Below are 12,635 nucleotides of genomic sequence, written 5' to 3'. Positions count from 1 at the left end.
AACTGGTGCTCGCTCAAGCATCTTCATCCTTCATTCTCTTCTTCATACAATGTGCGATTCGTACATGAAGTTTCTCTCAAGGGTGAAGTGTGAAGTTGTGTAAGCAGTGATTTCTTTTTCGTCCATTGTCCTCTGCAATGCAAATTTTTCAACGACGAACACCCTCTTTTTAGCAGAGAAATGAGATTCCACCACTTTCAAGACAAACCATTTTATAGAGACAATACATGTAGTTTTAGTAACTAAATAAATACCAGGCCAGCTGCAATTAGCATTAAGTGCGGAGTGGTGTGCAAGTGGATAGCAACTTTGCCTCACAGTGAGAAGGCTCTCACTGTTGACACCAAACTTGACACCAAGGCTCATGTCTCCTTTTCCTCTAGTGTGACCCTCAAAGAATAACTCATATCGATAAAGAATATATATGGGATATATATATATATATATGTATATATATATATATATATATATATATATGTGTGGGTTTGAAGATATGAAGGACTTTACATGGATTTTGACTCTAGTTCACACCACACTGGGGGTTAATGGCAACTGTGGGCAAAGCATAGACATCCCCAGCTGTTAATTCCTCACTTGTTAATCATAGAAACACTTGAGCATGATTACACTGAAATGCTGTAAAAACTTAAGTACCAAATCACGATAAGAGATCGTACAGGATTACTGTTGATTTGTCACACTGCTGACTCTGTTGATTTTCTGATATAAAAGCTCTGCAGCGTCCACCTTTTAGTGAAACTGCACAGTGAGGCACACAATGGCAGCTACAAAGCATGGTTCTTTGAGTATTAAGTCGTAAGCTGTAGTGATAATGTGACTCGCACACCATGAGTTATAAAAGGGTTATCAGATCTTCACTTCCTTTAAATCCTAACTGAATACAGGAGCCTGACATGCACAGACTGCCACCTCAACAATAATTCATGGAGACTTCTTAAAGGTTTCAACTGCTTATATTCAAATAACACAGAGGGATGCTGACATTTTTATTTTTAAGTCTTTCCCCCGGGTCAAGTTCTGTTGAGACAGGCTCTCACTGACAATGTGCTGTAATTTTGTCTTTCAACATCGTCACCGTGTTTATTTTTTTCCAAATGTGTTGAGTGGCTCTTTGACTAAAGCTGTTTCTGGCCTGAGGACGTATTTCAACATGGTTTGAAAGGCATTGCGTGAGTCATCAGCACACACACACACACACACACACAGTTGTTATGTTTCTGCCTGTGCCTAGCATTGTAATTCGCTGTTGATTAGCTTAGGTTTACTCTTGTTTAGTTGCAGATTAGCTACAACTCTGTGCTCAGCTCCATTCTTTGTGAGGACGCATAATTGCACCAGCACTCCCAGTAATCTCCCACCCAGTGAATGTGAGAGGTCTCTTTTGTCAAGATGGAGTTTTTGTTGTTGTTGTTGTTTTTTTATAAGGGAGGCTGCTTAAGAATTTACTAACTTCAGCCTCCAGTGAATCAACGATGACAGCTACTTGCCCTGTGGGTGGCCTTTTCTTCTTTCTTCCAGATCCGAGGCATTTCTCCAGATGAGAGCAGACATCCAAGTTCACATAAACAAGGGCTCCGTTCTGTTAGGCTCAACAATCAAGCACATGCAGTTTTTACTAAGCCTCTTTAAATAAACACCATGAGATCATGTGCTGTTGGTTTTTCATGCACAAAAGATGATGTGATGCACTTGTGTGGAGGAAATGCTCCAGGTGATCCATTTAAATAACGAAACGGCCATGCTGTCGGAGTTACGGTGAGCTGAAACGGATTAAATGCCAACAGCAAAGGGTTCCCGTCCTTTAAAGGGGTGGTTCAACATGTTTATTCTATAGTATGTAACTGCAGGCCTCGCAGTGTTAAACCCCTTCGTTTTACGCCCGCAGAATCAGGCCCCTCCATTTTTACGCACTGTGAAGATAATATAAAATATAATATTCGGCAGTTTAGGCTGTAGACCTACAATTTAATTCTCATCCTGCTATAATAGAATTAACCTAATTAGCCTGACAGTTATCGGGCAATGTTTTCACTGAACAACGTTATACTGTTGACGGGCTAACAGTCGGTTTTGCAGGGCTGCAAGCTAACGTTAATATTTAGGCTAATGTTAGCTCAAGTTTCTATTGACAAGAGTGCTCTTAATACCAGTTTTGTCATCGTTATCTTATCAAAAATGTTACACAATCCCATGCTGCTACATGCAGATTACAAAATAAATATCTAGTTTGAAACAAATTAAACTCACTGTTCGTTGACACAAGTGAAGTCATTAAAAAGAAAAAAGATGTCATTCACTGAGGGGCCTAATTCTATGGCTTAAACCTCCTGACTGTAACCCTGCAGCTACACCCTTCTCTGTTTATTGGCTTTCTAGCAGAGAGTTGGATAAAAAAAGACTGTTAAATATTTATCCGGGAGCTGTTTAGTTCAACATAGCTTAGCATAAAAGACCATAAAAAAAGATAACGGCTACCCAGGTTCTGTGCAAAGGTAACAAAAACAACACCTTCAACATCTCGCCCTGCATCCATGTCTCTAAATTAGAATAAAAATAAAGAGAGCTTTTTAGTTCTGTATCAACAGTAATTTGTCAACATACTAACATGCCCTGATAAAATGTACCACATTATATCACATGACCATTGGCATGTTGGAGTCAGTGTAAACAGGAAGCAGATTCTCTCCTTTACATTTGTTTCCATAGTTTCAGAAAGCACTAGTAAAGAGAGACAGAGGAACAGCCAGAGCAGGTGTTTCTTTTATGAGCCCAACAAAGACATGAATCTGAAAGTAAGTGTTAGTGGCGCTTTTCTTTCACAGCTGACAGTCGAGATCAGGAAGGAAGCGCCTCCTTCTTAAAGGTCTCTTTTTGCCCATCCAGACTAAAAAGCAGGAGTGTTTTCAAATGCTTGAAAATACTGGGGTCATGTGGATGGCACATGTATCCAGAGCAGAATTGATGGGTTTTTAAATGAAGTAGCCTCATTAATGCAAGTCTGCCGGATGAGACTCTGCTCTGTTTTACTGCTGAGACCAAACCTCGGAAAATCACTTGTCAACAAGGTGTTATTAAATCACAGGCTTGTAGAAATTGATCCACATTAAATGTATTGAATATGTTTTCTTGCTCTTCGCTTTTTATTACTGGGGCAATTAGTTGAAAATTGGTCTTTTAACTATTGTTATAAAGTTGCATGAAGAAATTATTTTTAGATCAGGCTTGTTCTCCAAACAGAAAAGAATCATGTTTTAACATTTGGAGGATTATGTAGCTCATTTGCCTGGACAGCCCATGGTCAAGTGGAACGAGAACTTGGCTTGTGAAAGGAGGTTGCCAGTTCAAATCCCCACCAAGCCTGGTGCTGCTTTCAAGAAACGGCATCAAATATGCTGGTCATTCGCTGTGGCAACTCCTAGAGAGGGAGCAGCCGAAAAGACAAAAAATAATAATAATGTACTCTGTAGAAAACCTCCATTATATATCAATATTATTTTTACTCTTCAGTATTTACCTTCACTTTAACCTTTTAACAAACCAGTAAAAGTAAACAAACCAGCTGCCACTCTTATATTTAATTGACGTGACAACACTGAACGTTGAGCATTGCATCGGAAAACAAATATTTCCTTTAAGTGAGAGCACATTTTTTCTCAGTGGTATTTTTATGTGGTTTTATGTGAGTCTTCATCTTCATCATAAACCAACCACCCTGCTGATAATGAGGCTGGTGGACGGGGAGAGGTACTAATCAGAGTAGATGAAGCAATATAACAAGCCAATTTTGAGCACCACCTGTTTCAGGAGTGACAAACCGAAAATAAACTGCAGTCAACTTCCAACTTTCCTGTTACTCAAGGTTTTAAATCAAATTAGACATTAAAAGGCGTAATGTATTTATTCATCGTTTGGGCTGAGAAAGATGCCCAGCTGAATTTCCTGATTAAATTGAAATGCAATTGACTCCAGTCCAATAGCTCTGACTGCTCACCATTAAGCCAAGTTTCCAGTTGTAGAAGCAGCAGGACCTTTGTGTGCTTGCTGAGAGACTGATTGGACTGAGGGCATAGCCCCCCCTCAAAATCCCCAAAGGCCTGGAAGATGAATTAGGCTATGGAGCACTTTAGAGGAGGTGGCAGCAGGCAGGGGAACAATACAACCTGGGAACAGCTTGTGGCTCATCCGTCTCATAATCTGTCACAGAACACCGCCTTGTCCATCCAGGGTTGATGGACAAAGGAAATATTTAGAAAACCATATTGGCTCATTGAAAACAATTTAATGCCCTGAAACCACCCTGCAGTGTTCCGTCTTTACCTTAATAGAAAAGTCAGCACAGGAAGGAAAAAAAACACTTCCACCAGTTTAGCTCGCCATAGTCAATGGTAAACCCTGATCTGGCTTTCACTTCCGCCATGGGCTGAGTTGGCAGGACGGCAAGTCCGGCGACAACTATGTAAATAGTGTGATTTAAAATTCTCTCTCTGCCACAATGCACAGTACATTTAATGTGTTAGCTCCACCCTTTAGGTGCCGAATCACTGTTTAAGGGACTCAAAAATACAGATTTTGGGACCCTTCACCACACAAATAATTGCACAACAAAGTGAACCAAACCAGGAACGTATCTCTGCTCTTTGCTGTTAATAGGTTCACCTGGTGCAGGGGTAAGGTTCTACTGAATTTGTAAATGTAGCAGGATTCCTCCAGGATTCCATGCACTGCCTCCGACATCAAAGCCACTGTGTGTTAGCTTTGGTTAGTTCAGCGGTCTGAGGTATAGGCTCCATCTGAGGGATCCCTCAAGACAAGTGAGCAAAAGAGGGAGATTTGAGACTTGGGTGACTGATCATAAAAAGCGCCAGCCTGGGGTTTTTTTTTGTTTTTGCCTATTTTTGGTATAATAGAGTGAATATAGAGCCTGTTCAAGTGTCTTTTATGTGGAAAACACATTGGAGCCATAACCACAAGTCTGAACCAGTGCTGTGTCGACAGCTGTTGGAACACTGTGAGAATTCAGAAGAATCAGGAGAGTCTGTACAATCCAGATATACATCTGAAGTGAATCTACTAAGGTTAACTAGTCTCACAATACAAGAGTCTCTCTGGAGATATAATATTAGTGGATATATCCCCATATATATATATATATATATATACTGTATATACCCAGTAACACTAAACATCACTTCACACATAACTTGTAAATAACAACTACATGTACGTAGCATTTTTCCCGATACATGTACTGTAGATGTAATCAGTTTACTCATTATTCTAACTTTGTTTAAAAGCCAATGTTCGCATCGCAGTACAAGTACAACTGTGAGCCCCCCTGTTGTCATGTTGGAAGCATTAATCATATTTAGTAACCCCCTCCCACTCACAGTTTTAAGAGATTTTGCCAAAGCCCCTTGTCTTTACCATGACCCTACAATTTGGGCAGCACATTACAGCTGTCAAATACATTAAACCACCAACAAGTATCTTTTTCTGCCATATTATGCCTCACAAAAACAACTTTAAATGACTTTTCCTTTCCTCTAAAATCCCATGCTGTTAACATGGCCTCATTTTCTTCGTGGTTCTTATGTGTTCATATCTTTTGGTACCCGTGTTAGTGTTTTGTAGTGTGCAACATCACAAAGTGTTACCAGCGACTCCATGAACAACCAATCAATTGAAGTGTGCTCTTCAAATATCAGTAATTCTCACAATACATAAGACCAAACAGACCCAACAAAAGAAGTCTGCCTTTGACAGGAAAGTGACTGAGTCCTCAAAAGGAGAGCAGATGCATAAATTCAGTTAAAAATGGATTTTCCATCACGAATGACTTTCACTTCCATTGATAAGTGATCACTTTAGCCCATGATCTTTTGACCTTGCTGAATGGGATGATCTGTGGAACAAGGCAAATGTAGTGGATGCTTAAATTTATGGCCGTCAGTTTTCCCAATGTGAATGCCATGGAAAGTGCAGAATATTAAAAAGTCAATACTGAAGACTGCAGAGGTTGTACAGTGGCAGGAAAACACATGTAGAGAATCACCTGGTTTTCTGATTTTAATTTGCTTTAAAGGGTTTCGCTGTTGGAAAGAGTAAGTGAACCATCGGATGAAATAACTATTCAAACCTCAGACGTGCGCTTCCACGTGCTGCAGATGTGCAGCTGCATAATGTTCCCGAGGAAATTTTGACTATTATTTCTACAAAAGTACTTGAGTTCCGCCTTATATTCTCATGCTGCTAGGTGTGAACTGCTCCCAGGAGGTTCTGCAGCACTCTCACGCTCTATGCTAAGCTCTATGCTGAAGCTGGTTCACTTTAACTTAATGGTGGATTATCTGTGTTTAAAGTCACTCTGGTTAACTTACTTTGATGTTTAGGGTTATTGGCCTACTGTCCGGGTTCCTGTATACAAGCACAAACAAGGAATTGATTTATTGTTGGCCTTCTCTAGGTAGAGATACGCCTCCTTTCACCTTAGTTAGTATTAGGTGGTTTCTGGTTTAGCTGGCGGCTCATTGTTAGCAGCATTTCGAGTCTTCCCACGATTGGAATATTCAATTATTTTAAGCAAAGAGAGCATACAATGGGTGTCCTCATCAGTTCAACTAATGTAATTTTTACCATGTATTTGTATTAGCCTGTATTTGTGGCTGTTGTGTCATTCTGTTGAGTATTAGCCTCTTTTCCTTTTTTTGCGGGTATTAGCTCGGTGTTGGAAATGTGTCTAGACCAGCTTGAGTCCAACTTCTCGACTCCCAGTAGCATTATCTGGATGTGATTGTCCAACTTTGGGAACTTTGGACTAATCTGTTTACATGAATTTTAAAATTCCGGGTTTGGTAAGACTATTTTGAGAGTCCATTGTTGACTCAGTAGCATTGTCAACAGACAATGAGTTGACACATTACATAATGTATAATTAACCAACTGCTAGTAGACAACAAATTGTGCTCTCCAGATTCTAACCCTGTAACAAAGTGATTGATTTGATTCTAAATACATATGTTTTCAGTGTTATTAACCGTCTTTTAACTACTTCTCTGTCGATTGTCAGCATCTTATTCGTTGACAATCTACTTAGTGATTAGTCTGTCGCATGAAAGTAAACAGGGTCATGTCGACATATGATCACAAGTATGATCAATTCTTAGTTGATTATCTGTTGACTATTATTTGGGAAACGACCCTTGCAATCTGTAAATGTGTGTCAGGACCTTCAAATTAAAGTGAAAAATAAATGTAATTCTTTTGCTGTTATTGACTCTGCCGAGAAGGTTGTTTTTGTCCACCACTGTCTGTTTGCTGTCTGTGAGAAGCAGATTTTCAGGCAATTTATGATTCAAGATTTAACAAAAAAAAAACACAACAACAACAACTCTTTACGTGTACTGACACTGTGGGAAACTGAGCTGCCTTGCAGAGGTTTGCACTGTCTGAGTTTTCTCTAGCTGCTGGAAGTGGGTCAGGGATAGTTGTTTGAATAAAGTCCACTCTTTCTGTTTCTGTGAGCTGAATTCATCATCTACAGATGGACTCAACACATTCAAGTCACGTGAGACGAGCGAGGGTGACTGTTACATGCTGGATGAACATCTTGATGCCTGTTTTTCTCTGAGAAAGTCGCTGGGTTCTTACACAAAGAAGTGAAAGATTGAATCCTGGTTTGTCTCACTGTGGACTGATGAATAACTCCATTCTTCTTGGTTTTTGAGAGGCATGGTTCACATCAGCAGGTGCTTCTCGTGGACAGCAAGAATAAAACGTGTCAGAAAAAAGTCACACCTGCACATTCATACATAAATGTAGATTATTTCAAAGGTTTAATTGACCTTTTTGCTTATATCTTTTCACATATTTTCTGCCGTCTTTGTAGTCTCCCAGAGCTTGTTAACACACATGATGCCTCACTGCAGAGAGCTCAGATGATTGCTGTCTTCGCAGCCTCTCATGTCAGAAGAGGTGAATATTTAAACATACAAATATTCAAGCTTTAGTCTCTTGAATATGTAAAATAGTCCCTTCCAGGCTTCTGTTTTCATAGAGGCTGCCACTGTAACTGATACATAATATGATTACTCTGGATTAACTATTTGCATTTCACTATGTGATAGACAATAAATGCAAACTTGTTTTTGCCACAGGCTCAAAATATGCACCTACAAATGGTTAGATGTTTCACAAAGTGGCTTGAATGTGGAGACGACCACCAGTGTGAACAAACAATTTCTTCGAGATCCATAAATATAGATGCAGGTTCTTTGGCAAATGCTTCATGACTATTTAATTTGTTTCTGTTTGATTATTTAGGTAAATTGCAAAGTGGTAAAAATGTGTTCATACTTGATAATTTTTGGACGGTTCAAGGTATCTTTGTTATCCCCAAGAGGTAATTTGGTTTCCAGCCAGCATTCATGCATGAACAACATCAAGCAACACAACACAACAGATAAATAAACATAATAAATACTGATATAGTCATTTAAAAGGCTGATATTAGCAGGAATGAAGGACTTTTTGAACCTGTTTCTTCTGCAGCAGGGCAGATTTTATCTGCAGCATAAAGTCGTCCCTCAGTTGACGGCATCTTATAAACACAAATGAACACATGTTTACAATTTGTGAATCCATAGTAACTTCTGCTTCCGATTTAAGTCACTTATGTGACCAAGAGTATTAGGAACCGATTTTGTCCCAAAGCTCTTAAATAAAATCTGTCCAGTATTACATTATTGACATGTTTCTCCGCTGCTGATGAATTTTTGGCTCATGGTTGATCTAATGTTCACCAGAACAGATTCTCCTCAGCTTAATGCATCGTGTTGTCTCGTGACTCCAGTCCATTAAGCGCTAATGGCACATGACCTTCGCTGGTGTTTGCTTGACTATAACGAGACAATCGAAGCACGGGGTAAAGAAGACAAATATGCTCATGTGAATCTCCTCTAACAAGACTATGTTTAAGATCGCTGCCTTGTTTACTCACAATCACTACTCCATAAATGATAGTCTCTCTCTTCTTGACCACTTAGATCCTTAAATCTTGTATTATTCACTGTTGGAACTTAACTTCATAGCAGAATCTTGGATCATTGTTGAGATCTTACACTTGCATGAGAGGACAAGGCAGGGGATCATTCACTGTAATCACCACAATCATGCAGATCCCACACAATAGTTAAATATTTCAACATGACCAACTGATCGGCAGAGCGACACTTAGCTCTTAGCGCGGCTTAAGACAGAAAAAGAACACATTGTTTGTTATTTTGTTTTCTGCTGCTTGGATGGATGTTCCGTGTTGCTGTCAGTGGACACAGCTCTTTAATTTAAACATGTCAAAGAACAAGTCTCCTGTAGATTGGCTTCAAGGCTTTACGGTTTCTCTTATAGAGTAATGGAAAGACCATCACACGACTCGAGCCAGTCCCTCTTTGATTCCACATGGCTGGCTGATTAGCCCTTCTTTCCTGATGGAAAACACATGGCGTCCACGCAGCTTGTTCGTTTCAGGTTTTAGTTGGTGTGACGTTCAGGAGTACTTGGTTTGGAGTCTAGGTGTTGAAGAGCAGTCATCATCAGAAAGCTGTCCCCTCCAGTCCCCACCAGCCACTGACTGTTATTTAGCTTTCCAATGGAAGCTGGCTGCTCCCTTGGGAAAGCATGAGTGTGCCTGCCAGCAGGAATGCATCAGAGGCAATAGAGAAAAATGGAGGATGGTGAGTGGCTGCTGCTGCTACTGCTGCTGCTGCTTTTCCCTCTGTGTGAAAATGAGTCCATTAATTCAGGCCCCCCCTCTCCCGCTCCTCTCCCCCGGCCCTCTCTGTGCCTGTTGTCTCTGTTTGTTAGCGAGATGATTCCTTCTGTCATGTCAAAGGCAACATTATCATATTCTTGTTGCCTGGGAAACCAGCGCTGAGAGAGACAGCGACTTAAAGCCTTCACGGTGTTTGAAGCTGGAAAACATGAAAGGTTATCCACAGTTCTGTGGGAGTTGGAATAGTGACATATCTGAAAAGGTCTTACAGTTGGGTGATTTTTCTTTTTCTTTATTACAGGCTCACTGAGAATTTCCCCTTTGGTTGTTTGTTAATAGATCCAATTTGGTGTGTGTGTGTGTGTGTGTGTGTAAATCAGACTATTTTAAAGTGTTGACATTCCACAAAATGCTAATTTCTCTTGGCTGGAAGAAAATGAACCAGAAATCATAATATCCATAACTACCATCAAATGAATCTGTCCTTTAGTGTTCATGTTTACAGTATGGAGCAGATTATACTACACAGAGTTTATAATGTCACCACTTTCTCAAACCCGGCATCTATACAGGATTTCTCAGCCAACACCTTCATTTATGTTCAATAAATCTTCTACTGGGACATTTCTGATCAGTTAGGGACCATTATACTGCACACTTGGGTTGCCAGGTTGTAACACATCCCTCTGCCTGGTGTTTATGACACCTGCTTTATCTTCTTAGATAAAGCACCTCTGTTCATTATGAGGACTGCTCCGATGTGCTGTTCAACATTTCATTCTGTAAAACCCCTGTGGAGAAACAAGACCAAGATTAATAATTTTTTTTTTAAATGTATATGTGTATAAACATTTATTATTAACATATTTGTGTTCAGACCTGTATTCCCGATGGTTTATGACAAGGCAGGAAACCCACTAGCCTCCTAAGAAATAAATTACTAACATTAATACCAACATTAGAAATGAGCACAAGCATGTTCCTTTTTCATAGAGCAACCCTAAAATAGTTTTTAATAAGGCACTTTGACTGATCTATAAAGCCGGCACAACAGAGGGTGTAGTATAGAGTTTTTAATTAAGCGGGTGAAGACTATGTAAACAGTTCAAATGGGTTTTGAAACAAATAGATTTATGGATTAGATTTTATTCATTTATTATCCCACACCAGCCAGGGGAATTCACATGTTACAGCAGCAAAGGACAGAGGTAGTCAACTAACAAATACAAAAGAGGAATAGAATAAGCAACAAAATAAGATAAAAATAAGAAAATCCAAACATATCATATACAAAGTGCATTGCTGTAGGATCATTGTAAAGTATGGAGTAATATCCCTTGAAACTACAATACAATGATATCAAAGTACATTAGTATTCTAGATTAATATGAAAGCATCATCAAACTAGGCTATACTCTATATATAGGCTATATAAAAAAGGTATTTTACTAATATGTGCACTTTACAAAGATATAGCCTGAAGTAAAAAAGCCACCCGTAGTTAAATAAATGCAGGTTTTGATATAATCATACTGTATGGGGCCTTGGAAAGAATTACATAAACACTGTGATGTGACATTAAGTGAATGTATTTCAGAAAACACTGGAGCCCTTGGCAGAGTGTCTGACCGTGAGAGATCTAAATCACAGTGACAGAAATGGATCATAACTATTTTTAAGAAGAGCACTTCATGTATAAAACCTGCTGAGGTAACTAAAACAGAAGGTGTCTCTTTACAGTAGAGCTGTTTTCTGTCATCTTGTATTTCTGGGTTCGCTGATCGCCTTCTGTTAGCTTTGTAACAATGTCAAATCGTTCTATTTGTTACCACTAAATCAGTATTTTTACTAAATATAGAGAAAAAGAAAGAAGGTGATCAGGGCCTGAAGGCGACGTGAACTCATGACCTCAGTGTTTATAAAGTATGACCTTGTTGTCGACCACAAGTTACCACTCTGACATTCAACACATCACTGCCCTGGTGGAGGAAACAGAGTTAAGGAACAGTTCAGGTTTTTTGCGTTGTTGTATGAGGTATTGACACACTATCAGCACTGACTTCACCCAGCAATGAACAAGTCTGGTATACAGACTCTTGCTTTCGCTTATAACATGGCCTAACAAGGTCTATGCCTGCTTTAACCTGTTTTAAGTATATGTTCATTGCTTTTTGCACATTATACTGCACTTTAAACTTCATTAAACTTCTCACTATTTTATGTCACGGTGCAGGAGTTGTTGATCAACTGCTTCCTCCATAAGTTCAAATGTGTTGTGTCCCCATGAGCTAAAATGTCATGGTGCAGTGAGTGATTTACACACTTGAGATTGCAGTGAGAATTTATTTGGTGTACCCTTATTTAAGTGGCTAAAATCTGTTTTCAGCCATGTGATCAGTGAGAGCGAGTGTCTGGGTCTCAGGCTGGTTCTCGAACGAGTGCTCTGCGAAGTTGGTGTTGCTAAATTTACACACTGTACCTTTAAAGATCCAGTATGTGTGTATTAGTGACATGGCAACGGCAAGAATGCCGATTTATTTAAATTTTATTTTTTTTACACATGGGAACTACGGTGACCTCAATAGATTGTCTTCATCTGAGCTTCTGCTAACATGGAGGTGCAAGATGGCAGCGTCTGTAAACCAAGGCCATGTCTTTAGTTCACATAAAAGGATTATTGTGAAAATAACTTTTCACCTATTTCATGGGTTGTATCTTCACTCCTAAGTTTTACACACTGGACCTTTAAATGATAGTCCATGCTGCGAGGTGGATCCAGTTCCGTGTCTTTAACTCCGGCTCTGTGCGGCGTGCCAGTTCAATCCGTATGGAACCACCTCTCCTGGAT

Source organism: Solea senegalensis, linkage group LG7 (genome assembly GCF_019176455.1).
Source record: "Solea senegalensis isolate Sse05_10M linkage group LG7, IFAPA_SoseM_1, whole genome shotgun sequence".
NCBI lineage: Eukaryota > Metazoa > Chordata > Actinopteri > Pleuronectiformes > Soleidae > Solea > Solea senegalensis.
Note: the sequence above shows the minus strand (reverse complement) of the source record.